Below are 25,711 nucleotides of genomic sequence, written 5' to 3' on the forward strand. Positions count from 1 at the left end.
GATCAGAATGATAAGAAGCTAGTCTGAAAATACATACTACTTTTTTTATTTTTTCCTGAGAAATTTGGGAAACTCCAACTTGATGTAGAAACTTTCAACTCTAAAAGCATTTTATTTCGAAGGTGTGAATGTGTGAAAATGTGGGTAGGAAATTTCAGAGAAGGTTTCAATGAGGAAGTGCTGTTACTTCAGATGAAAGTATTCTGACAGTTAAAGCAGTTGTAGAGAAGGTGGAAGAACATCTGTATAGAAGCACAAGAAAGTGCAGTTGTGCTGGACAGTTTTGCTTGTGTTAAATGGCAAAGGTTTTGTTGTGTTTAAATCAACGCCATCATCACATGACATAAATCAGTAGTAAATTCCTATGTACTGTGCTGGTGGGAAAGCCCAGTGCAGTTGCAGTTGGTTTCCTTGAATTTTGGGTCATTCTTCTGTCTGTCTTTTGGGTGTTTTAAGGCTTTTTATCTTCCCTGGAGCTCACACATAAGAAACACACACAGAAAAAGAAGTTCAAGATGTAATGCTGTTGTCTTACAAAAACTGATGGTCTGTTGTGGACCTCAGATCCAGAGCCCTGGATTTCAAAATAAAACTTTGTGTAATTGTCTTGTTGTCTTGGACAAAACCCATATCTTTTCTCTGTCTGTTCATTGATTCCCCACAGTTGTCTCTCACAGAAGTGCTTTGGCTGATGAGTCACCATCACTCTTCCTCTGCATGGCCAGTTCCCGAGTTTCTGCTTTTATCTTTTAAATTTGTTTTGTTAAATGTTAAATGGTTTTGTTCTCGGATTTCTGAGTTTTTCATGTGTTGTAGAGGATTGATAATTTATGGTTTGAGGAGGGAGAAATTAAACAGTGTTGAATGGCACCGATCCAGGAAAAAAGGCTTGCTAATCTCTGTCAGAGCCAATATTGATACCTTTGGCCTGGCAAAGATATCACTTTTTTAACAGTTAGCATTTTTTCCCCAAATTAAGGATGATGCAATATTTTGGAGATATTTTGTTGAGCAAATTATTTTGAGAGTAAAAAAAGAATCTGTAAACAGCCCTTGTATGAAAATGTAGAATATAGTCTTAAACGCTGCGTTCAGAGTAATCTTTTATGTTCAAATTTATGGAATTCTGTGACAATTTCCTTGGGATGTAACATAGTCTGTGTTGTTCTTGACCACAGAGTTTACAGTCCTGCTACTTTTTGGGGAAAGGATATTGAAGCATCCCTTTCAAGTCGTGCTGCTGGGTGGTTCTCTCTGATCAGTGTCTCAGGAAATAATATGAAACACTATCTTTTGTTACAATGAAACTCTACAGTGAAGCACTAAGATTAAAAAAAAAAAATAAATAAAAAATAAAGTGTCACTCCCCTGCAGGCAGTCCACTGTTTATGTGAGTAGTTACTTAAATGTCCTTTCCTCCAACATGGAAGATGAGCTACCTAAAATGTCATCTACCACATGGTGATACCCATTTTGAGTCGGCAACAATATAAATGCTAAGGAAGTCCCAGAGTGCAGTTTGAATTGAGCCACACAGAGCGGCCCAGCAGGAAGATGAATGGATCTAGATATCCTCCTGATCTTTCTGTGATATTAGACCCTTTTCCCACTACTTAATTTAGGACACTCTCCAAATGGCTCCTTCTCTTCGCGATGACCTCTTCTCTGTTGCCATCGTGATGGTGTGTTCGTCTGCAGCTGCCTCCACGGGAGGCCGATTGGGTTTGCCCTGGTCATTACAAGTGTTGAACTCTTGCCAAATACCAAAATTGTCCATACTGCATGTTTGACACACTTGCTTTGCTGTGAATGTCCTCAGTGCTTAAAAACAGATGATTTAATTGTTACTGTTTTCCAGTCCCCGACACCAGCCTGTGGGGTTTGGATGTGTGTTTTTCTCTCGTTATTTTTATTTTACAACGTTGCTTTCCCTTTCTTTCAGTTCTGCACCTCTGGCTGTAACTGATTGTTAAGGATCTTATGGCACTGTGGGAAGAATCAGCCATAAAGCCCAGCTGAGAGGTGGGGCAGGGTAGGACTTACTTGTCTCCTGGTGCAGGGGCACTCTGGGGGTCAGTGCACAAACACATCCTTTTGCTTTGTAAAAACCTTGTGCTAAAATCACATCTTTGACACCAAAGCCATCTTTTACTCCTCCCACTGTAAAATGCCTTCAAATCAGTCGGCTTTGGTGCTGAGCTGATCTTTCATCCTCACTCTGGGACCTGTCATATCCACAACCCCTCTGATTAATCAGTTCTTGTTGGGACATATTGGCTCAAACGGGCACAATGATGCAGTCAAGTGGTTTGGCCTCTTTACACACTTTGGGCATGGTTTTGTTTTCAGCAATTGCCATTTCACTGTAGCAGGGTGTTAATCAACTTCTGATGATAGCACTTGTTACTTTTAATGTGCTAACCCAGAGGTTTTCCATTGGTTTTGCCATTCCCATTGTTTCGGTGCTCATGGTTGTGTTCCTGCCTCTGAATCGACTCAAACTGCAGTTTCCTTGCAGCCTTTTTAAAAATATGTGTGTTTGTTAGAACCTGAGTGGATTTTAAAAAGGACCCGAGCGTTGCTTGAAATCTCATTACGTACAAACTTGGCTATGTAGAATCCTAAATATTTTATTGTGTTCTAAATGCAGAGGGGGTTTTTTTGCTGTAATGCATCCCAAAGTGTATCACAACTGAGTCTCAGTGCTGGGATATAAAGGGTTCTACAGGATTGGTGGGGACTCCTGGAGGCAGCTGAAAGGACAGTGGGGTCGTGACGCCGTCTCTGAGTACTGGACAAAACCCGTCTTTAAGGAAAGGAAATAATTTGAAACCATTTTAAAACACAAAAAATCGAGGCGATCAAATTTAGGAAGATACAATAATACAGTAAATATAAATAGGTAAAAACCCACTCTCTCCAAAGTTAATGGTGCAGGTACCAGCACCTTGGCTCCAATCAGCCCTATAACCTGGGCTTGAATTGCAAATTTGTTTTACAGGGGTGACCCCAGAGTTAAAGCTGAGATGGTCCTGTCAGGGTCTGTGTCAGGAGCTGCAGCTCATGTCTGATTGACACGTTTGCCTGACAGGTTCCTGTGGGGGAGTTTGTTGTGGAATTTTTTTAACTGTTGTGTTTGTGGGGTTTTGTGTTGTTGAATAAAATAACAACAATAGAGCATGAATAATTCTTAATGTCAGTGTTGCTTTATAAACATGTCTTAAAATAGATACAATTTTTATATGACATATCTAATAGTCAATGTAATGCTTCTGTATGTTAAAGCTTTGCAAGCAGGCAAAATAAAGGAAAATTAGGGAGTTTCCTTTGATGTCAGAAGTAACATAGACTGCTCTTTCCATAGTTGCAGTTGCAAAGCAGTAGATTAAAACATGAATCCAAATTTCTAATTTATGTATTTCAAGCAGATAGTGAGTTTGACAATTGTAAAAACTGTCTCCCTACTGGAGACATTAAATATTTTGTCACTGATTGTACGAGTAGCAAAAAGATTGGACACTAATTTCTAATGTCGAAAAAAATATTTATTTATTAAAGTTTTCTGAGGGTGAGAATATATTTCAAGTTGCTAAAGAGTTGATTAGGGTACAAATTAGATTGAATAATGTTTGGAATAGTTTTGCTAAGAACTTCCATGGTACCTGACCTTACTATTCACAAGGAAGGAATAAATGCAAGTGAAGTAGAAATGGATTCTTCCTGCCTACAGATTTCAGACTTCTGGCTGCCAAAATCAAACTTCAGCACCTGTCTGTGCTTTGCTGTGAGAGATTTACACTTTGCCTCTGAAGGGATGCTCTATTAGTTGTGTAAGTGGAGGCATCTTTATTAGTTGAGGTAAATTTTAGGCGGTAAATTGGCTGCTTTATTGCTGTACATGTGTTTAAATCAAGCTCTGCACCTGTCACATTAGTAGATCTCAGTATTGTTGTCTTTTAAGAAGCACATTCTCATGCAATGCATGTTCCACATGGCCACAGCAAATGACTCTTTAGTTATCTTGTACCAACACCTTGTACTGCATTTGCTGCTTACTCTGCTATTTAATAGTTGGGTCTCAAGTTTCGTGTTCTTTGAAGGTCTCCAAACTGAGTCCAAAAGGCTGCAGACCTTCTCCCATTGTAAATCACTTCTGGTGTCCTTTAATCTTGTATCATTGGGGCCCCTCTTTTTACCTGCCTTGTTAGTTTTGCCAGTACCCATTGGAGCAGCTCATAGTGGAGCTTGCACCTTTGAGGGTCATTGCACTTCTCTGAATTGCTAAGAGGAAAGCTGGTTTGGATTTTTTGGGGGGGGTGTTTAATGCCTCAGGCCTGATATTTGTGCAGTGACTGGAGCAGTAGCCAGTGCTGGGTTGAGAGTGATCCCATAGTCAAAGACTGGCTTAGGGGACCTCCAAGGGATGTGCTTTTCCTCTCACTCTGCTGGAAGGTTGGCTCTTGTCAGCTGTGGAATTTAGGAATCTGGAATCACCTTTTAGAGAGTAGGAAGCTCTTAGGGTATTAACAAATTCCCCTTCCTTTTTTTTCCTTTTAGAGAATTTTTTTCTGCTGATGTTTAATATATAAGGAGTTTAAATAATTTAATAAACTGACTCAAACGAGGAAATGGAAAGGGAATTCCAAATGAATGCTAAAGCACAGTGCCAGTGCTGTGTGACACCTCTGGATGGGTGGTCCCTCCTGGCACGGTGCTGGAAGAGTTTGAGTTGCCTCACCTTAGGAGTGTGCCACCTAGGAAAGGTGGACAGAGTGGTGACAGGAGAAGCATGACTGATGTCATGGGATGGCCTGTGTGCTTCTTCTGGGAACAGAACCTGTGACTGGGGTCATGTCAGCTACGGAGTGAGTAGTTGGGTCCTTGTGAAGTGTTTGTGCCTTCCTTGCTCTTGTGCTGGTGCTGTGTGGGCTATAAACACTGGCTCTGCTGTTGGGGTTCTCTGTTCCCTGGCAGGCTCCTGGGAAGCTGTCAGTGAGTGCTGGACTCTCCATCCCTGTCTGAGCTTTGTTTTGCTTTAGAGGCTGGTGTGCTGTCCCCTTCCTGTGAGCAGCAGGCACGTGAACCATTGCTGAATGGCCGAGACACACAACTGAGCCAGACAAGCTGGTCCTGCTTCTCCTCCTTCATGTCAGGACTGCATCTTCATCTCCTTTCCTAACAGGCTGGAAGGGTTTCAGTTAAACATTTGCCAGGAAAAGAGCTGTGAATTTTTTCATGTTCAAAAGCTACTGTCACTTCTCCTCGCCTGTCTGGTCCAAGAAATAAAGGTGCTGGTTAGTGCACTCAGTAAAATACACAAGTGCACACAGTAAAAATAGACTCAAATAACACATTAGAAAGGTGAATTTGTGGTTTTCATTTATCCTTTCCCATCTATGAAATGTGTTTAGCTAATGAGCTGATAAAAGGAATTGACCTTGCAGCTGACAGTTGATTTGGAAATGCAGAAATATCGAGGCAGGTATTTATGATTTGCACTAAGCACAGCTTGGCAACTGTTCACATTTAATGATTTGCATCACTGTTTCTAATACTAAATTTATGCCTCAGTATCCAAGTGCAACACATCTGAGTTGCTGACACTATGAACTATGATTTTGAATTCCTTCTATTTTGTGTTTAAATTATCAACCATAACTTTGTGTTATAGCACACACGAGGGAGGAAATGCTAAGGTAGGATTCCTACAGCAATCATTAAATGAATTTATCACACAATTTTCAGATAATAAATTTAGAAGTGCATGAAGTTTTACAGAATATTGCATATTCACAAGGATGCCAGGTTAGAGCTGCTTTAGGAACTGTGTGCATTAACTAGAATTTCTGACTTTGCAGGCTGTAGGTTTCAAAGCTGTTCAGTGTTTGGGACTATTCTGTGGTTATCAAAATGCCCGTGTTGATTGTGTTGAATGATAAGAGATAATGGATCTTCTCTGGTGTGTTTAGGTACCATTTTCAATCTGTGGTGTGCTTGGTGATTACCGTGTTATCTTTATGTGTATCCTTTTGTCACGGTACCAATACACATAAAATCTGTTTTCTTAATTGGATAACCATTACTGTGATATAACATGTGCCATTATGAGCCTGGCCTGAGTGGCAGCTATACTTACTTCTTTAGATAGTAAGTTAGAAGTATTAGTCTTTTGTTGGCAAAGAAATTAAGGAAATAATTATTTGCATGCAAATTGTCTTTCCTATCACTGGTTTTCTTTTATACAAATTAGGCAAAAGTAATTTCCTGTGATACTTTAAAAATCAAATATGGAAGAGAAGTATAGTTGTGCAGATTGTTTAGCTGCAGAATGTCACGGACACTTTAACATTTGGAAGTACAGAATACTATTTTAATTTGTCATATTCAGATATGGACAATGTAAATTTGTTTGCAGCCCCATTAGGTAAGAAAAAAATGTTGAGGGCATTAAATCCTAATCTTGAGAGAAATGCATTTACAGAAGCCAGCAGATGTCAGTATGTTCTTGTCATATAGCCCTTTTGTTTCCAAACACTAATTTTCCTTGAATTAAACAATATAGACATAGTAAGTGTTGTAACACTATGTTAATGCAGATCTGCTTAATGAAAATATTTTATTGAAAAGAGGCTTTTTCTCTCTGTTTTCTAGACCTAGGCTGGCATGACATCCCTGTACACACTGGCTTTCACTGTATATAACTTCTCAGAATGTAGTTTAAAATCCTTTGCTAAATGGGGATATTATGGATAGCAGAACACCTTAGTTTCTAATTGAGATTTTTGTTTCTCAGTTTAGATTTCCTTCACATATTTTGAGGCATTTTGAAAATGCTGGCACACCTCTCTCTGTTTGTGTAGCCAGTGCGTGTGTTTGAACTCTGCTGTGTCTAATCAAATGTGTCTCTCTAATTCGGAGATTATTTTGTCACTGTTTATACATGGTAATAAAAACCAGAGGAGCTGTTTCTTGCCTTCCTTGTATTCCAAAAATCAATACCGTTACGACATTGTGGAGAAGCCTTTCCCTTCTCTGAAAGTGCAAACTGATGCCTCAGGGTGTGCAAGGATACAGAATTCCTGGTCTGGGGTCCTCACCACGGTGAGCTCACCTCAGATTTTAAAGCGGCGACTTAAACACCCTGGCGAGCTGCCAGGTTGCACTTTTGGGCAGATGGTGCTTTCCTGAGGTGGGGATGAGCAGCTGGAAGCTGTACCCCTGTGCAGGCAGTCCCAGCCTGGTGACAGGTCACCCAGCCCGAGTCCCTGCCCGGGGCGTGTCCCGTGGGCAGCCCCGGGGATGTCGGGGTTGTTTCCCCTCCCTGTGCTTGTTTCTCTCCCTGGGTGTGTCAGAACTGTCCCTCTGGGCAGGGATGTTCTGCACCTCCCAGGAGATAACCTCTGCTCCTTCCAACATCAAACCCTTCAGTGTCAGTCTGATAACTGTGACCATTGTGCACCCCTACCAACCCCTCCACCCCCGGATTTCAGCCTCACTCACCTGAAGCACTTGGTGCCTCTGCCTGTTTGGTGCTGAAGGAAGCAGCAAGAATCCTGTCTGAAGGCAAAAGGCCCTTTACTTCAGCTTCTCTTGGGGACCTGATGTCCATTTTGGCCCGGTGTGTTTTGGTTTTTTTTGTAAATACTGTAGCTGTCACTTCGGGGTTTGCAGTTACGTTTCCAAGCAGAAATTTATTTTGCGTTTTCTCGTTCTTCAACCCTCTTTTTAAGCTCTGTCATCTTAAAGTGTTTGTTTTACGTGCGGGATCTATTTGTTGTGACTTAATCATCGCTTTTCCTCATCTTGGACTGTTTGTGTGATTTTCAGATCATGCAAATGAGAATCAAGGAAGGCAAAACAGATGAGAAAGATACCCCTGGAGTACAAAAAAAAAAAATAATACAGCATTACTGAGGTTGTAGTCTGGAAATGAGGCTATTTCATTTTCTAAGAGTGATTTTATTGCATTTGCCCTTAATGCAGTTTCTAGAGATCCTGACAAACACCCAAAATCCTGTAAAATATCGTGCTTACATTAGTCCTGAGCAACTTTTTTCACATAATACACTAATGTAATTTAATTCAGGGTTTGGCTTGTTCTCCTGGAGCTGAATGAAAGAAATCAGAAAATTGTACTTGCCTTTTGTCATTTTAGGATAGGGGTAAAAATAAAATATAGATATATTAGGGCCTGCATGTGCAATGTTTGAAAATGTATTTATCTCACCTTTTTGCTTTTTTATTGTCACTACAAAAAGATATTTTTCCACCACTGAATAAAAAAATAAGAAGCAATATTGTGTATTGTTTTGACATCTTTCCTTCCATGGCAGTGAAAGCACTTTCTGATGGTTGACTCTTATTAGCAGCCTCCTGAGTGTGCCTTTTGAAAACCTGCAAAATATACATGTAATTAATTTCCCTGTGTAGCTGGCAGTGCCATTGCACCTTGGACTCATGAAAATCAGGTTCTCAGCAACAACGTTGTCAAGATAGTGAGGAAATAATACAATAAATCTTGAAATGCATTTTGCTCAGTTACTTCTTAACAATGATCTTACAGCTTTTCAAAATTTACTCATACGTTTGTTTTGGGTACAACTTTCATTGGATTAGAATTTACACTTTCCTGTGTGATTGCATTTGTACTTTTTGGAAGACATTCATGGGAAAACTATTCAAAAATGGAAGCACAAAACTCAACCACACTTCCTCTTCCAGCCAAGCTCTTAGAATAATAAAGATTGCACATGTTGAAGTTGCTTTTAATTAGTTTTTCATGTTCTTACACATATTTAAAATTACTTCAGTTGTCCATTTGTACTTGGATTTGATAAGAAGATGCTGTTCTAGATCACAATAGATACTGGTCTAGATAATTTTAGGTGTTGCACAGACAAATGTTTCAGTACCCCAACCACTTAAATACATACAGGTGGTGGCTGCAGTATACAAAGCCTTGAAATGTTCAGAAAAATGACAACTATTATAATAATTACACACTCTCATTCCTCAAAACTTAGTATGTTATATAAATCTAAACTCTAAAATAAACTAGAAAACATTTCAAGTCACTGGAAGTGTATACAAGTCTAGATGGATATGGTCAACCACACTACAAAAAATTAATACAGCTTCCCATTTCAAATATGTAATAGATCCAACGGCATCAACTTCATTAATTTTTGACTTTGTAGCTTCACAAAAGTCTATGAAACTCTTCAGAAAGAGATTTGTTGTGGTATTTTCTTGGAACAAAACAAGAGGTGCAGCTAACATAAGCCCTCAGATACATTTAAACTTGTTCTTTCACAATTTGTTTCAGGTCTTTTCCCACAGTATTGAAAGCATTTCTAGAAATAGATTGTTCAGCAGACTGTTTATTGAAACAAAAAGAGAAGTAGGGTTTATGAGTGTTGTCAGATCTGTGTGTGCTGGAATATGAGTTTTCCTGTATGGATAGTGTGACAAACTCCTTCCAAAGCAGTCTCTGACTGTTCATGTGGGGACTTGATGGGCAGAGTGTCAAAAACACTGCACAGAAATGCAGTGCAATGAGTGGCAGGTGCTTTGATGAAAATGGACAAGTAACTTATTGAGGAACAGTCATCTAATATGGGAATTGGGGACAGACTGAACTAAAGCAAACCAAGAGTGCATCTCTCTATATCTTTTTCCTGAAAGAGATGAAAACTGTGATACTCCTGCTGGGAGTAGAGTGAGGTATTGCCAGGGCCATGTGCCACACGACTGATAACTCCCCGGGGAACATCCACACAAGCCACACGTGTGGTTCCTGGCAGAACAGCCCTGCTGCAGCCTCTGCACGAGCGGGTGCGGAACGTGTGGATTATAAAAAACCACGATATATTTTTTCTGAGTAAGACGGTTTGGGAAGCAGCCTCGGGGGCGGCGCATCCATCGCAGCTGCTCTGCGCCCTTCCCCTGCTCCACCACGGGAATCCCTGCCCGGCACTGCAGCCCCTCCAGCTCCCGCCGGGGCTCCCAGGGATGCGGCTCCCAGGGATGCGGCTCCCACGTTTTTCCCTGGCGGCCGGGAGGGGTTTTGCCTCTCCTGCCCCTGCCCCTCGTTAATGACCCTCCCGTGCCCGGCTGGGGCAGCCGCGGTTCCCCTCCCACAGTCCCCTCTGGAGAGAAGGGTTGGAGCGATCCCGTGCTCGGGAATTACCTCCCCTGGCTGCCAAAAGCTGTGGCGCAGATGGATCTGTGGTTCAGGTAACCGTGAGCTGTGTCCAAGTGCCAAAGGGTTTGGGAAGGAACTCTTGTTACAGGTTGGGCAGTGCCGGCGGGGCTGTTGGCTGCAATTTGTTGAAGTTTCTGCCAGTAGTTGAAGTTTCTTAGGAAAGTTTCATAAACACACTGTCGTGATTTAAAAATTGAAGCTCAAGAGGATCACTCCAACTCAAGTAATATAATGTATTGAGAAGCTTTTCATTTGATGTTATAATTATTCACTTGAATGCGAATCCGCAGTTTGACTCCGAGTCCTCCTCCCCTTTCTAACCCTTCATGGTTCTGTCCAGTCACATCTGGACACAGAGATTGCAACAGATGTTGAAAATGTTTGATTTTGGTTCTAAATTAAGGGCAGACTTCCTTCGAGGGTACCTTGCCAGCAAACAATGTAGTACAGGAGAAAATGATCTCTTTTTTTTTTTTTTTTTTCCCCCTGCTGGTCACTGGTGTGCTGTGTCAGGCTGAAGGATCTCAGCTCTGCCACGCTTTCCTGTGTTCTTCAGGATGACTGGTTTTGAGTGAAGCAGGAAAACATTGTTTGCTGACTGGTGTACTCCATCCTGGGCACAGACCTGAGGTGAGTTCAGTCCAGATGCAAACAAGCTGCTGTTGTTAATGTGACATTTCAATAGTTAAACACCTGCAGGGATGTCTGTAAGCAGCTGCTGATTTAAGGAAAAAAATAAAAAAGCAGCACGTGACACTTTTAGTTTTCTCCCACTCAAGGTTTTGTAGTGGGAAACAAAGAACAGTTTCTTCCTTAGCTGTTGGCAAATCCTGATTTTACAAGGTTGAGGCAGCATCATGAATTGTTTTTAACTTTGTGTGTTAGGCTCTTCACTGTCTTCAGTAAATTGCTCTTACTTGTTGAATTAATTTTTGATGCTCAAGCCTCACTTTAAAAAAAAAGAGGGAAGAAGTTTTGAATTCCCAGAGAAGAAAAATATTGTTTGACGGCTAATGCATATAAGAAGTCTGTGCCCATGGAGGGGTTCTCGTTAAGAGGAAAACAGGTTCAAGGTTGGGCCTGTGGAACCCTGATGGAATGGTGCTGAAAAGGTAGAGATCTTCAGTAGCAAGCTGAAAACAAATCTTCTGGAGCTGGGCCTGTAAACTTGGTGTTTGTTCACTCAACAAGCCTATTGCATTCAAGTCCAGTACTCCTTGGGGGTTTCACACAGTGGTACCCTGTGCAAAGGCCTGGCTCTCTCTGCTCCAGCAGTTTGGAAGTTGGTTGGTTCCATAACAGAATATCTGCCAAGGCTGCAGGAGCTGCTCAGCTGCCCAAATGTAAAGCACCATCCTGAGACAGGCTTATTTTGCCCAATTTGATGGGCATACTGGTATGGTGGAAGTATATTAAAAAATACAGAGGTATTTTTAGCTGCTCTTGGTATTAGAATGACTTACCCTTATAAGGTGAAAGGAGGGTGAGAGCAAAGGCTTTTGAATATTTTAGTAACATAATTTTGATCTATTGGATGGAAGTTAGGCTCTCTTATTCAGAATATGTCTCATCAGGGTTGTGACTGAACTAGAAATCACAGTGTATGTAAGGAGACTATAAAAACTGATAGGAACTTGCTAAATTAAAACAAGTTAACTGTGAAGTTCTATGGACCTTGTTACTGCAGTAGGGGACTGTATGGCCTCCCTGAAGGGAAAGGCACAAAAATGATCTTACTCTTTTGTTTCATCCGTAGATGGGATTTACCTGTTTTTAGAAATTACTAGGCAAGGCTGGAGAAAGTGGTTTGGTTGTTACTGGTTTTTTCTGTCAGCCCCTTCTGTGCAGGTTCAAAAAGTTCTGCATAACTGTCTGGGGGCACAGTTAAAGCAGCGAGCACAGCACTGCAGTGGAATTTACTGGGGGGAGCGTGGTCTCACTCCTGGCAAGAGGGGTGAACCCAGCTCCATTATGTCCAGAAGTCAGCAAACTGACCTAGGACAGGGCTGTGTGCTAGTGGAGAGCAGGGCTTTGCACTGCTGAGCAGGGAGGCTGCTGAACTGGGAACGAGCCAGAGCGTCCTCAGGGTCTGGCAGCAGTGACAGTCTGGTTTGCACAGGGCTCAGGATGCTCAGATTTGCATTTAGTGGCTGCAGACAGCAGTGTGAGCACCCCAGGAGATGAGCTGGATATTCAAAAGGCCTGTTTCTTCACTTTTAGAGTAACCTCTAGCATCTGAAACAAGATTGGATATGTTCTTTGTGGTTATGGACCAAAAAAATAGCCATAAGTCTGTAAAGGGAACAGTTAAAGGAAAAAAAAAAGCTTATTTATTTATTTTTATTTACTTGCATATTTATTTACTGAGATATGCACTTTGTACATTGAGATGGAAATAATATGAGATTTTGTAATAAGCTTTTTGGATTTTGGGCTTCTGAAATAGGTTTTTACTGTGCTGTGCAAATTATATTCATACAAACTGAATATAACCCTCAATTTGAATCATTAGTTTTCTTGCCTGGGAAATTGATACCCATTTAATACTCCTTTCATGGTGACTTTCAGCTGCAGCTGTGAAGGGGTTAGCAGCAATTTGTTTCACCTGTCTGTAGCTGAAGTTTCCTTGGAAAGTTTCATTAACACGCTATCCTGATTTAAAAATAGAAACTCCAGAGAATTACTCCAACTCAAGTAATACAATGCATCAAGAAGCTTTTCATTTTATAATTATTCCAAAGCACTTCAACTCAGACGATTTTTCCATTATGGGGAGAGTTCTACACGATTTTGTATCCAAAACTGTATTTCTCAGGAATTCTATGCCTAGAATTGTAGATTGCTTGCAGTGCTGCCATTGTCCTTGTTTCTTCTCTGTTGTGGATTTAAACCCCAACGTTTAGTAAACTCTCAAATTGAGTTTTTTTGCTCTGTGTGTGCAGGAGTGAAGAGCAGAGTGAAACAGCTGCAAGGTCTGCAGTGCTCTGTGTGACATGGGGGGATTTCTCACTCCCAGTGGATACTGATGGGGTGCTTTTCTAGCCACAGTTCTGTAGAATTCTAGTCAGGAAAAGTTAATTTCTCTCATTTTTCCTTCCTTCCCACCCCCAGAAGAAGAAACATATATTCTTGGTGGTGTGTTGTCAGCTGGACAGTTGTCTGTGCAAACAGGAGCAGAAGTAGTTCCTCAGTGTTTAGCTACTGAATGTTTATAGTAACTCCACCTAAATATTTGTTAATGTTTTAAATACTAAATAAATAAATAAGCATTTCCTTAGTGCTGTGTTAATGTGGTGAAACATTGCCAGTTTCTTTGGAAACTGGATTCCAAAGAATTCTCAGTCAGCTGGTTAACTGAATGGAAACTCAGCCTTGAAAATAGAATTTGCCTGCTGGTTTGCCATTTACAAAAGTGTCTACTATTTATTTTGGGCGGCAAATTATTAATTTTCTTCTGGATGCGTTTTTTTTGCTTGGCTGTTTTGTTTTCGTCTTGGGGAGAGGGGGAGTTGTGTGTATGTTTTCATACAGCATAGATTGAAATGAATCAGAGAATGGTGTAGGTGGGAAGGGACCTTTGGAGGTCATCTGGGTCCAATCCAAAAGCCTCACAGTGGAAAAGTGTTTCCTGATGTTCAGAGGGAGCCTCCTGTGTGCCAGTTTGTGCATGTTGCCTGTGGTCCTGTCACTGGGCACCACTGCACAGTTCTGGCTCACTTGTCCTGGCTCACTTGTCCTTTTACACTGCCTTCAGGTGTTTGTACACATTGATGAGGCTCCCCCTGATCCTTCTGTTCTCCAGGCTCAGCACTCCCAGCTCTCCCAGCCTTTCCTCATAGGGGAGATGCTCCAGGTACCTTCATTGTTTTCGTAGCCCTTTGTTGGGCTCTCCAGCAGTGCCGGGTCTCTCTTGTACTGGGGATGTCACAGCTGGACACAGCAGCCCAGGTGTGGCCTCACCTGTGCTAAGGAGGGGAGAAGGATCTTCCCTGAGCCTGCTGGCAGCACTCCAGGATGCTCTGATCCCTCTCTGCAGCCAGGGCACTGCTGGCTGTTCAACCTGGTGGCCCCCAGCACCCCAGGGCCTTTTCAGCAGAGCTGCTTTCCACCCCTTTGGCTCCCTGCATTTATTGCTGTGTGGGGTTGTTCCTCCCAGGTGTGGGATTTTGCACTTCTGTCAGCCCATTCCACCAGCCTGCCAGGGTCCCTCGGGGTGGCAGTGCAACCCTCTGGTGTATCAGCCAGTTCTCCCAGTTTTGTGTCATCAGCAGGATTGCTGAGGTCACCCTGTGCCCCATCATGACACCACCAATGAGGGCGTTACCAAGGACTGGACCCAGTATTGACTCCTCTTGCTGTCAGTTCAGGTACAGCTTTATGCACAGCTCACTGGTGCTCTAAAACCCACAGATACCCCAGAACTTATCACCTTGATTTTTCACCTCCTTCCCATATTCCTTCCTTCAGCCTCCTCCTGACTGCAGGCGTGTGGAAGGGAGCACAGCAGCCTCCTGTTACTCCTTTCTGGCATCCTTGTAAAGCACGAAGGTGGACAGGTGCAACGAACCCATTACCCGAAAAGTCACAGAGATTTTTCATGAAACAGCAGTCTTTTCCTATTACCTTATTGTCCAGATGGCTAAGTATATGGTAGAACAGAATTAATAGATGTTGGGGAAATCCACCTCCATGTGGAACAGAGTAACTCTGGCAACCAGTCAAAAAGCCCTCAGAAAGGTTGTGGCTGAAGGACACCACTGTTGGGAACACAGATGAAGATATATTCCTGAACTCAAGGAGGAAGCACAGAGGATGCATTATTGCATGGAATGATTAGATGACTGACTAATGAGCCTTGAGGGGCAAGGAAATTGGCTACAAAAGCAATTAAATAAGCACCTGACATTCCAGTGTTCTTTGTATAAACACTGAACTCTTACCGTGTTCAGTTGGCAAAGCAAAACAAGTGGTATTTAAGCATACAAGGAAAACAGCTACAGGAAAAAAAAATCTGTGTTAAACAGATTGTTCTTCTGAAAGTGTGTTAGTAAATGCTTTTCTTTGTCAGAAGGTGTGATAACACATTGCAATACTGGCACTATAAGTCACTGTCCACAGTTCTCATCAGCTACTTTGGATATTCAAACCAATATGACACCACATAAAACCCCACATTTTTGTTTAATCTGTCTATTGTTAGATATTGTGAGGTATTGATGGCATTTTTTTTCCTCTAGGGACAAAACTTGTTCATAAGAGCCCAGATTTGAGTGACAGAAGGGTCATTTTGCATAAAATGTGATGAACCAACATACAACACAGGTTCCTGTGGCATAACATGACATCTATTAAATGCACTTAGGCAGGTGTTGGTCAGCTTGGAGTGCACTCAGCCTACCCATGAACCTAAGAGAGGGGAAGCTGACAACAAAAGCAGTTAAATGAACACTTGTTATTTTGCCAGACTGGGTTCCTGGTGTCTTTCCTGACCTAAGGGTTGTGCCTTGCTCAGTAACAGGTACCTGTACAGTGTGAAAGGCCTCTGGGCAGGATGGAACAAAAGGTTTGCCTTCAGGCCTGGATGGTTCCACGATATTGTGCCAATTCTCATAACACAGCTCCAGTATACAGAGATCTGGACCTTGTGTGTCGAGGGGAGGGATTTTCAGAGGCTTCTACACAGACAGAGGGGAATTTACCTCCGGGAGGGAACTTGCCGTGATAGTTTGCCCACGTTTCTCTTTTTGAGTGTGCTTTCAAATGACTTGGTCAAGTATTTCATTTGTAGTCACACCCAGAGGAAGTAACAACCTTGGGATTCTGTTGTTCGTTTTAGGGAAGCCTGTCAAGGTCAGGAAGAGATTTGAAGGGCAGTCCTAGTGAACCAAAGTTGAAGTTTTCATATTATTTTAAGAGCAAAAGATTTCCTGGTAATATTACTAGAGGTGATCTTCAGCCATGTTCTCAGTAAGTCTCGAGCAACCTTTTTTGTGTAGAGGTGCTGAAAGTGTCACTAATTTTGTTTTTCCCTATAAATGTGTGCAGCTAAAGGAGGCTTGTGTAAGAAGGTGGGAATTTGCAAGTGTCTATTGGAGTTGTAACTGGGTGTGACAAGGAGCTGTGCTGGGTGATTGAAGCAAGTGGTTTATCTCCTACGTAACCAGCTGGAAGCAGAGAAATCTGGTGAGGTGTTTTTTCTGGGAGAGGAATTAAAATCACTTTTTATATGTTGAATAGTGTCAAATTTGCGATCAGAAAATCATGCTTGGTCTATTAAGGCAGTGTAAAATTAATCATGTATTTGTTTCTTAATTAGCTCATTAAATTCAGATTCCAACATCCTTCTGTACATGGAGTTCACAGTATGTACTGCTGACCCCCTAAAATGTTGTGTATGTCCTGGTTTCTTAACAGGATAAGAATTTTGGATTTCTGAGCTGGAAGATCTTTATTATGAAGTGACGTGTCTGGCTTTAGAGACAGAGGTGGAATTGGTACATCTGAAATGAATTAATAATAAATAAGGACTGATGCCAGCTTTGCTTCATGAGTTGGCCTTACTATTTAGCCTCAAGCAGAAGCAAGAAACACACAAAAAAAGAAAGGTTGTTAAGGTAGAAGGTTAAATATTTAATGCCAGTGTCTGTGCTATATATTTTTCTTTTGTGTACTCATGGAAATGTGTTTTGGAACTGGAGGCAGATATTATTTATAATACAGTAGTGGCAGAAGGGGCATAGTTGATTGAGGCATCAAAGTGCTCTCCTTCTAGAAGCTATGAGAGAAAACTCCTGGACTAGCCTTGAAATTTTCACTATCTTCCCTTTTTTTGGGGGTATTCTGGCTCTCATGCTGGTTTTCATTGGGGATTTGCCTGTAAGAACTCCTCCCTTCTTTCCCCTTCCTAATTGAGGTGGATAACCAGGGAGCAGGAAGAGATGGTTGTTTGCCCAGTAGCACTTGTGTCCTTCAAGCCCTCTGGAATGTATCCCATCAGTGACAACACACCTGATGGAACACACACCCTGTGTGCTGCCTTCTGACATAAAAATAGCTTTTGTGAGCCTGCTGGGCACTGAAGTGGCACTGGCATCTCTGTTTTCTGGGCAAACCAGGAACTGGATGTTACACAAAGGAAGGAGCTGGGAACGGAATGGATCTTTGGGTGAAAACATCAGAAATTGTTAGGAAAATTTAAACTTAAGTATTTTCTTCTCTCAGCCCGGAGGTGTATTTAGAACATTGTGGTATGATTGAGATTTTGATGTTCTGATTTGTTGGCAGTGAGAAAATTACTTTCTCCCTGTTATGTGATCTAAAACATGCTCTCAACACTACTAATTCATGATTCTCTTCAAAGTGGCCAGTGAATTGAGTTTCTTCAAAACCTTAAACATCCAGCAGTTACAAAAATAGTTGAAAAACCCTGCCTACCTCTTTGCAGCTGCACATGTGTCCTGCACCCATCATCATCCAGGCTGTGTGGAAGGGTAGGTGTTGTTTCAAGGCTTTTGATATTCAGCTGAAACAAGGATTAAGTACGGATTCCTATGTTTTGTTCTTTAAAGGAGAAAAAACCAAGGAAGTCACTGTAAAATTTAGCAAATTTCTCATTGCAAGATTTATTTTTAAATAAGTTTTGATGTTTGCATCTGTGCCAGGCTGGAGGAAGAGCTTGTCTGGTTTGCATGGACTGGGCATTTTAACCTGTGTCACAGGAAGCTGCTGTACTGGGCACGCTGTCTCAGATAAATGCAATACTTATCTCTTGGTTTTTCTTGTAAAACCTTTCATATGGAAAAGCTGTTTTCAGTGAATCAAAGGAGCAGGGGTGTCCTGATCACAGCTTTGGAGTCAAGTCAGAGACCTACAGTGAATTCTGGTGTTTTAAATGAGAGGCAGTTATAAATACACGTGCACATACATAGATCTGTTCACACTTTTCTTCCCTTCTTACTCAGAGCTTGGGAAAAAAAAATTGTGTTTGGGAACTGAGTGCTACCAAATGCAGTTGAATAACCAGTTCTCCAAAAAATGACTCGAGTAAGAAGAAAAATGTAGCCCCAGAGTTTGGAAAGAGAACAACTATGGGAAGTTATAACTGATGCAGTACTTGCTTTCTGGGGCTGAACTGGCAACTCCAGTGCTTCTGGTGCTGCTGGTAGGCTTGGGAAGCAGATACTATGTAAAGCTCAAAAAAACCTAGTGTCATTTCACTGAGCTTTTTGGAACACTGGCACCAGTGAGAAGAGCTGGTTTTAGTTTGTTGCTGCTTGAGATAGAACTGATCAGCAGCCTTAGGCAGGCACGGAGGCAAGAGGGGTAAAAGAAAGAAATATTGAGCTTGGGGTTTGTAAATGAATTTAATTATTTTCCTAATTGCTGAACGGTTAAGATTTTGAAGAAACTCGGTTCAATGACCACTCTGAACAGAATCATAAATTAGCAGTGTTGAGAGCACGTCTTAGATCACATACACAGAGAAAAGAATTTGGTTGTCTTTAAGGATATAAGATCTCTTTAGAAAAATGTGTAAGAAATATGCTGCAACTTCAGTTCTCTTCCCTGTTGGCTTAACCTGGTGCATAAAGCATTACAACTGGAGGTATTGCTGATGTTAAGCCTGATGAGAACAGGTGGTGAGGTAGTTGGGCTCAGCTGTTCCTCATGAAACCTCCTTTATATCTTCTTTGGGTGCAATCACAAAGTCCTGGGGAGGGTGTGGGCTGATCCTTACATGTCTGCACTACAGGAATGGGAGCAGAGCATTGTCCCTGTATTTTTATAGCCTTAGCAGTGTTTTCTGCATAAAAGTAGAGAGGGTCAGTGTGAACATTGGATTTCTGAAGTGTTTTGTTTCCTCTGAAGTGTGGACTGGGCAGGAGGAAGGTGGGACCAAACCCTTTCCTTTCTGTAACACTGGTGGGAGCAGAAAGTGGAAGAAGATTGACCTTGAGGTGTTCTGCCTCAGCTGGTGCAAGAGTGCCCATAATTTGCCAGGTCCTGGTGAAGCTCCATTATATAACAGCCTCTGGAGAGCCAGCTGGGCATCCTGTAGGCAGAGATGTTATTCTGGAGTTAGTCAGTGCTGCTGCAGATCTCCAAGAGCAGCAGCGAGGCACAAACATGCTTTTACACGTGGAGATTTTGATTTTCTTCAGTGCTGTGTCTAGGAAATAATGGCTAATTCCTGCAGTGACTTTCAGGGCGGATAAGAAATTCAGGAGCCTGGTTTAAGGTGGAAGGGGGTGCTGAAGTGCTTCACTGGACTGGGACTCAGCTGGATTCCCCAGGCTGGAGCAGTGACCGTCAGTGAGAGCTGAGTGAGTATGAGCATGAATTTCTACCCATTTCATCTGTGCTGCTGTGCCAGAGTTCAGGGAGGTGGGGCAGTGTAACCACAGGACTGGAGTTCTCAGGGCATAAGTGCCTTTGCATTTTGGTGGTTGTTTATTTCAAGAAAAACTCGAGATAAGATTCCTGGCAGATTATGAGCGTGGTGCTGGAGAGTTTGCAGATCTTTGTGCACTGTTTTTAAAATAAAACAAAATGTGCATCAAATATCTTATAATTTGGGTACAGGTAAAGCACAGCTGGGATATTTTATCAGTTTGTATTTTCATGCTTTTGCATAAAGTTGATGTGTAATTTGATGTTGTAAGCTTTCCATGGTTTTTGTGATTCCTGCTCCTCTCCCACAAGCCCAGTGACAGTGGATTGTACTGGGAAGTAAATGAGGTTACAAAATAATGGTGTTACTGGGTGTGTTGTGATGCTGTTTGTGCTGTGGTTTAAGTACATAACTTATTTACAAGTGGAGTGTTGTATATTAATGTCTGACAAATTGCTTTGTGTAGAAGAGATTACATTCCAGACCAATAGCCTAACAAATAGTAGAGAAATCACAAGTAATGTGTGTTAATGTTTAAATGCTAATAGTGTACTTTGAAAGGCCCAGAGGAAGCCTATGTAATTAGAAAATTGGAAAATATGCACTTAAATCTCTTCTATCCAATTTTCCTGTTACACTTGCTTTTAGTGCTCCTGTGAAGGGCTATATCTTATAAGTGATCAGGAGATGTGTCTGAAGGACTATTTTTACTTTAAATGAAATATATAGTTACTATGTAGAGGTCACATTACTAAAATTACAAGTAATTGATCACAAAAACCTGATAATTTTCTTTAGAATAAAATATTTGTGTCCCGCAACTGCAGAAGTGGAAAGGAAGCAGTTTCAAGTATTTTAAGGGAAATCAGTTTTGAGCTGAGATAAACCTGGGAATTGGTAGGGGCACAGGACCTCATGATTCTTAGTCAAGTCAATTCAGAATCAAGAAGTGTTTTTTAATTTGTGTTTTGTTGGTTTTTTTTTTTGCTCACGTTTGCTTTGAAGTACTTTCTGTAGCTAATGCATATTGAAATTAAAAGGTATCAGCACCATATGGTAAGTGCAGTTGACAGAAGGATTGTTTTTCACTGCTTGGGGGGCGTTTACCTGTAATTTTAGAGTTGAAGAGAGTGCCTTGAGATACAGAATAATTTGATGGGTAGAATAAAAAAGACTCTGATGCAGTGGGTATAAAATTATAATGATTTCCCCTTGTGTTTACTGATGAAGGGCAATTTACTTCTTGGGGGTGGTTGATTCTCTGAAATTCTGGTATAAATGATTTTGTGTTATACATATTGCCCACAGTATTTATTGCCTTATTAGCAAATTCTGGGTGCTGGAGCTCCACAAAACACAAGTTTAGCTGGCAGATTCACTCTGAACAATAGACATTGAAATGAGGCAATATTTGCTTTTTAAGCCTGTAAAATAACTGGGGCATAATGTGTTCTGCTTTTATTTTATATTTTTTTTCCCCTTCAAACCTTTGGTTGGAGTCTTGCTGACTACAGATCCAGGACCCTTTTTTAAAGGAGATTAAGGCTTCATAACTCAGATTTCTGTGCTACAGCTTGTAGTATCCACAGTCAAGTGCTCAGTTAAAACTTCAATTTAAATAACCCATTTATTTCTGTTTCAAGAAAGTCTCAATTTTATTTTAATTATAAGATTGCCATGGGTGGAACTTCTCTTCATTTTCTCCCTGCTGCCCCTACAGATAGATTTAGATGTGGAGTTCTTCCAGTGATGCCAGTTTTTCGTGCAGCCCTACGAGTAATACTTTTGGAGAAACATCCATAAAAGATTTAGGTCCCTGAACTGTGATATGGACTGCAAGTGTCTTATTCTCAGGCTTCCAGTTTTTGCTTTGAAAGATAAGGATTATCTTGACTCTCCTGTGGTGCCTAAAATTGTAGGTGTTTGCATACTGAGAAGTTGCCATGGTTTTGGTATGTGTGTGAATTTGCATGTTTTATCATAGAAAAATAGAACAGTTTGCTTTGGAAGGGACTTAAAAGGTCATCTAGAGCATCCCCAACCCTAATGATTTTCCATCTATGCTGAGTTGGGAAGAAAAATCTGGGTGCTTTTCTAACTAAATCTAGAGGTGGGGTTGGAGTGGTATTTTCTGTGCACACAACATAACTTAACTACTGGTTTTCTTGGAAACTGTTACCTCTGGGAATGTTTTGGGGTGTGCTTTTTTCCCCCCTGTATGTGTCTGGAAGAAATGGATATGATATTTGCAGTTCTTGTTCCTACTGTAGCCAAATTGTTCAAATATTTGCCCGGGGAGTGGATGGAAGATAATCTGTGATCTGTGCTCACCTACAATTGGGGGAAAATGTTAAAAATCACCTCTTAATTCCCCACAGAGAGATCCTAAATCCTGTAGGCTCTGGTTGAAGCTACGCCAGCTGAGCTTGGATTGCTGCTGTTTGGGGTTTTTGCAGGGGGTGTTTGTTTTATTTTGCATGTTAAGCCAGCAAGTGCTGGAAAAAGGATAACTGTGGAGTTTGCATCATACCTTGTAGGAAAGAGGGGAGTTTTTGTTGCTGTTCTCAGGATAAACCTGTGTAGCATCTGATGGTTTTATTCAGGATAAAAGGTGGAAAGTAGCATGTGGGATGTAATGCCTACAGAGACAGCAGCATTTCTGCTGTGCCTGCCTTGTCTTTCACAATGAATCTTCATCTTTCCTCTTTTCTAGCCAAGTAGAACGCTGTAGAAAGAGAAATGTCAAACATCTCCAGCCAGAATAGTGTACAACCTGTAGCTGTCTCCTAGAAGAATGTGGGTAGAATTATTTATTGTCTCCCAGGCAGAGAAGGGAATTCAGCCTGGATTTCTTAATTACGGGTTGATTGTTGTAACCACTCCACTGATGTGCAGTTGTTTTTGGGGGCTGTTGGGTTCTGAAAGCCTCAACCAATCCTTAGCCATTGTCACTGGGGAAAAATAATGTGAATTGGAGAATGTGAAGCTGCAGGAGTATCTCAGTAGATGCCACGAAGGGAATTCAGGAGACAAATACATGACGTGTTTTAACAGAAATCCGTGCCTATGTATGCATATAATTCACATGTAGAAAGGCTGTATCATTATAAACCCCTGCTGCTAACAGATTGGGAAAGGAAGGAGTTGCATTACCTTTCATGTTTGCTAATCTTGCCTGTGCTGGTGCCTGTGGCAGCTGAGTGCCAGTGTGCATGCTATGACTGCACGTGCCCCATTTCTCTCCTCCAGCCTGTCAGCAGTGAATGAGCTGCTGAGTGGGAGGACAGGCTGCATTCAGCCTGCAGAAATTACTATCATAGAGAAGTTGGAGGGGAGGAGGAAGGGGGAAAGACATAGAAAAGCTGTGTACTCCTTAATAGATGTTCACGGTTTTCAAGGTTTCATAATTCCTTTTTGACTCAGTCATCTGTAGCAGTTGTATAAATTACTTCTAATGATGCGCTATTGCTGAGGAATTTTTGGTTTGGCTTTGCCATTATTATCTTTGAGGAGAGAACCTGTATCATTTGGTCTGTATAAAGGGCATTTAAGAAAAGGAGAGTGAATTCAAATCAAAAGAAAAAAAGGAACTTTAAACCTTTGCCACAGATGTTTTCTTTGGAAAGGAAATTCTTAAACTGTCGCTTTGCAAAGTGAACTAAATGGAACATCTGTGAGTTCTTGTTTTCATTCTTCAGAACTTGATTCTCTTCTGTTTCTATGAGTCTTAGAGATGCATATTCATCTTGATCCTGCTTCCATTGCCTCTTAACTTTAGCAGTGCTGGACAAAGCCTTTCATGAGAAGAAAACCAAAAAAACCCCATAAATTAGTTGAGAAAATCCTCACTGTGTCTCAACCTGCTTTAAAAAGCTGCTGGATGGTACAGGTTGGGCAGCAGTTTCTGTGGAAACATGGGTGCAGTTCCAGTGTCAGGGAGAGGCTGCAATGCTCACACAACCTGTGTGTTGGGTTTTTGTAAGTGGGAAAAAAGCAAGAAAAGCTGTTTTGTATTGGTAGTGTCTGCCAACTCTAAAACAATTGAGAAATAAATCTGGGAAAAAAAATCAGATTCTGCAATGGGAATGTTGGATTGTTTTCTGATGATGACAGATTATATTTTTTCTTCCCTTTTTTCCCCATATTTTACTATTGAAAGTAAAACCTGGATGTTTATATTTTGAAGCCATCTTGCATTGCACAGATAATTTGATGTTTTCAGTATTGTGATGGGAGAACAGTTTGTGTGAGAATGAGGGGCTATGAAGAGGAAAATGTGAGGACAGGCAGCAGAGCTCCAGCTCCTCCACTCTTGCCTGACAAATTCTCTTTAATTGGGTAAGGAACAGAATCCAGTTGGGTCCAGCTTAGGTCCAGTGGCATTTCTGACTTGGTGCTGATGCCAGAGCTGTCAGTGCAAAGAGAAGGAGCAATGGTGACAGCTGAATGCTGAGAGAATGAAAACTGGAGGGCAGGAGTCAGAACTGTTAATATCTGAGTGGTGTCTGGTTGCACAAGCCACTTGCAGGATTTGTTTCCTGGTCCTTGCTGATTTTCTTCCTGGTGGATGAGGAATGGATGAGGAATGGGTGGGGACTGGGTTAGGAATGCTGTCACTTACTTGTGCCTCCTCTTTGGGCAGTTGAGGTCTGTGCAGTGACCCTGAAGAGACTGAATCCAAACCTTGTTAATCACAGTGTTTGTTGTCCATATGGTTCTGCTTTGTACAGTCAGTTTTATTTTATTCAATGTCAATTCCTAGATTTTTCCCTTAGTTTAACGTAGAAGAAATGTAACATTGCATTTTGGAGCAAAACACGCAAACTCAGGCTGATACTGAGCTTCTGTTATTTAATCTTTTCTCCTTGATTTAGGTTTGAAGGTCTTTCTGCTCATGTTATTTCTGTTACAGAGAAAATCAGTTCTGACTTTTTCTAGAACTTGCAGTATTAATTCAGAGAACACTTGTATTTGTAAACGTTTCACTTACGCTGTATGATAAATTCTTTAAAGCACTTAAAACTTTTTTGAAAATAAAAAAATCTTATTTATATAGAACTAACCCAACAAAAGAATTTTACTGAATCTAAAATATTGCCTTTATTTATTTTGGTTTATCTGACCTGGCCTGAGCAGGCATCCAGTATCTGACAGGGATGTGTATGCCACATACTTATACTTTTTTTATATAGTTAACTATTTCCTTGCTAAGTTCTTGTGTCCTCTGTTTTACTGTTTAATACTGCACATATAGGGGAGGAATCCTTTTCTTCTAAGAAATATAATTGCATCAGGGGGCTGCAAAGTGCTGTTGGTGGGATGACAATGATGCTAAGCCAGAATCTGGACCTGCTATTTTTATTTTTATTTTTTTTTCTTTCTAACAAGGAGACTGAAATTTTGCCTTTGCTTCATGATATCAGTGTGGAACAGTCAGGAGGTCATGAAAGAAGATACAGGTGCTTCCCATGCAGGATGCTATTTGTAGGATCTTGTTATGAGTAGAATTATTTTTCCTTCTGATACTTGATCTTTTAAAACATTTATCAGCCAGCAGAGAAATCTTAGGGACCGTTTTAACTTCTTGATCAGGAGCACAGGCTATTTCAGTCCCCATTAGTACTAAATGAGTACTTTAGACATGCAAGTTCAATATTCTCCTTTAATATATTCTACAAGTCAAGAGTGTAGTCACTGGTTTGAGTTCTGGTGAGGTGGGACAGGAGTTTCTGAACAATGTGTGACAGTGATGCTAAGCCAGAATCTGGACCTGCTATTTTTATCTCTTTCTAAATGGGAGACTGAATTTTTTTGTCTCTTCTTCATAATATCAGTGTGGAACAGTCAGGAGGTCATGAAAGAAGATACAGGTGCATCCCATGCAGGATGCTATTTGTAGGCCACAATGTTATGTAGTTAATGAGTAGAATTACTCTTGACTTCTGATACTTGGTCTTTTCAAAACATTTATCAGCCAGCAGAAAAATCTTAGAGACTGTTTTGACTTGATCAGGAGCACAGGCTAGTTCAGTCCCCTTTAGTACTAAATGAGTACTTTAGACATGTAAGTTCAATATTCTCCTTTAATACATTCTAGATATTAAGAATGTAAGTCA

General features: G+C 41.1%; 1 protein-coding gene across 17 annotated transcripts in view; it reads left to right on the plus strand.

Annotated features, from left to right (window-relative positions):
* RBFOX1 (RNA binding protein, fox-1 homolog 1) overlaps positions 1-25,711 on the plus strand; it is a 1,165,955-nt gene that overhangs the window by 358,626 nt on the left and 781,618 nt on the right. The gene's annotated exons all lie outside the window — the stretch shown is intronic.

The sequence above is a fragment of the Lepidothrix coronata genome, unplaced genomic scaffold, assembly GCF_001604755.1.
Source record: "Lepidothrix coronata isolate B3197 unplaced genomic scaffold, Lepidothrix_coronata-1.0 Scaffold24, whole genome shotgun sequence".
In the NCBI taxonomy this organism is placed as follows: domain Eukaryota; kingdom Metazoa; phylum Chordata; class Aves; order Passeriformes; family Pipridae; genus Lepidothrix; species Lepidothrix coronata.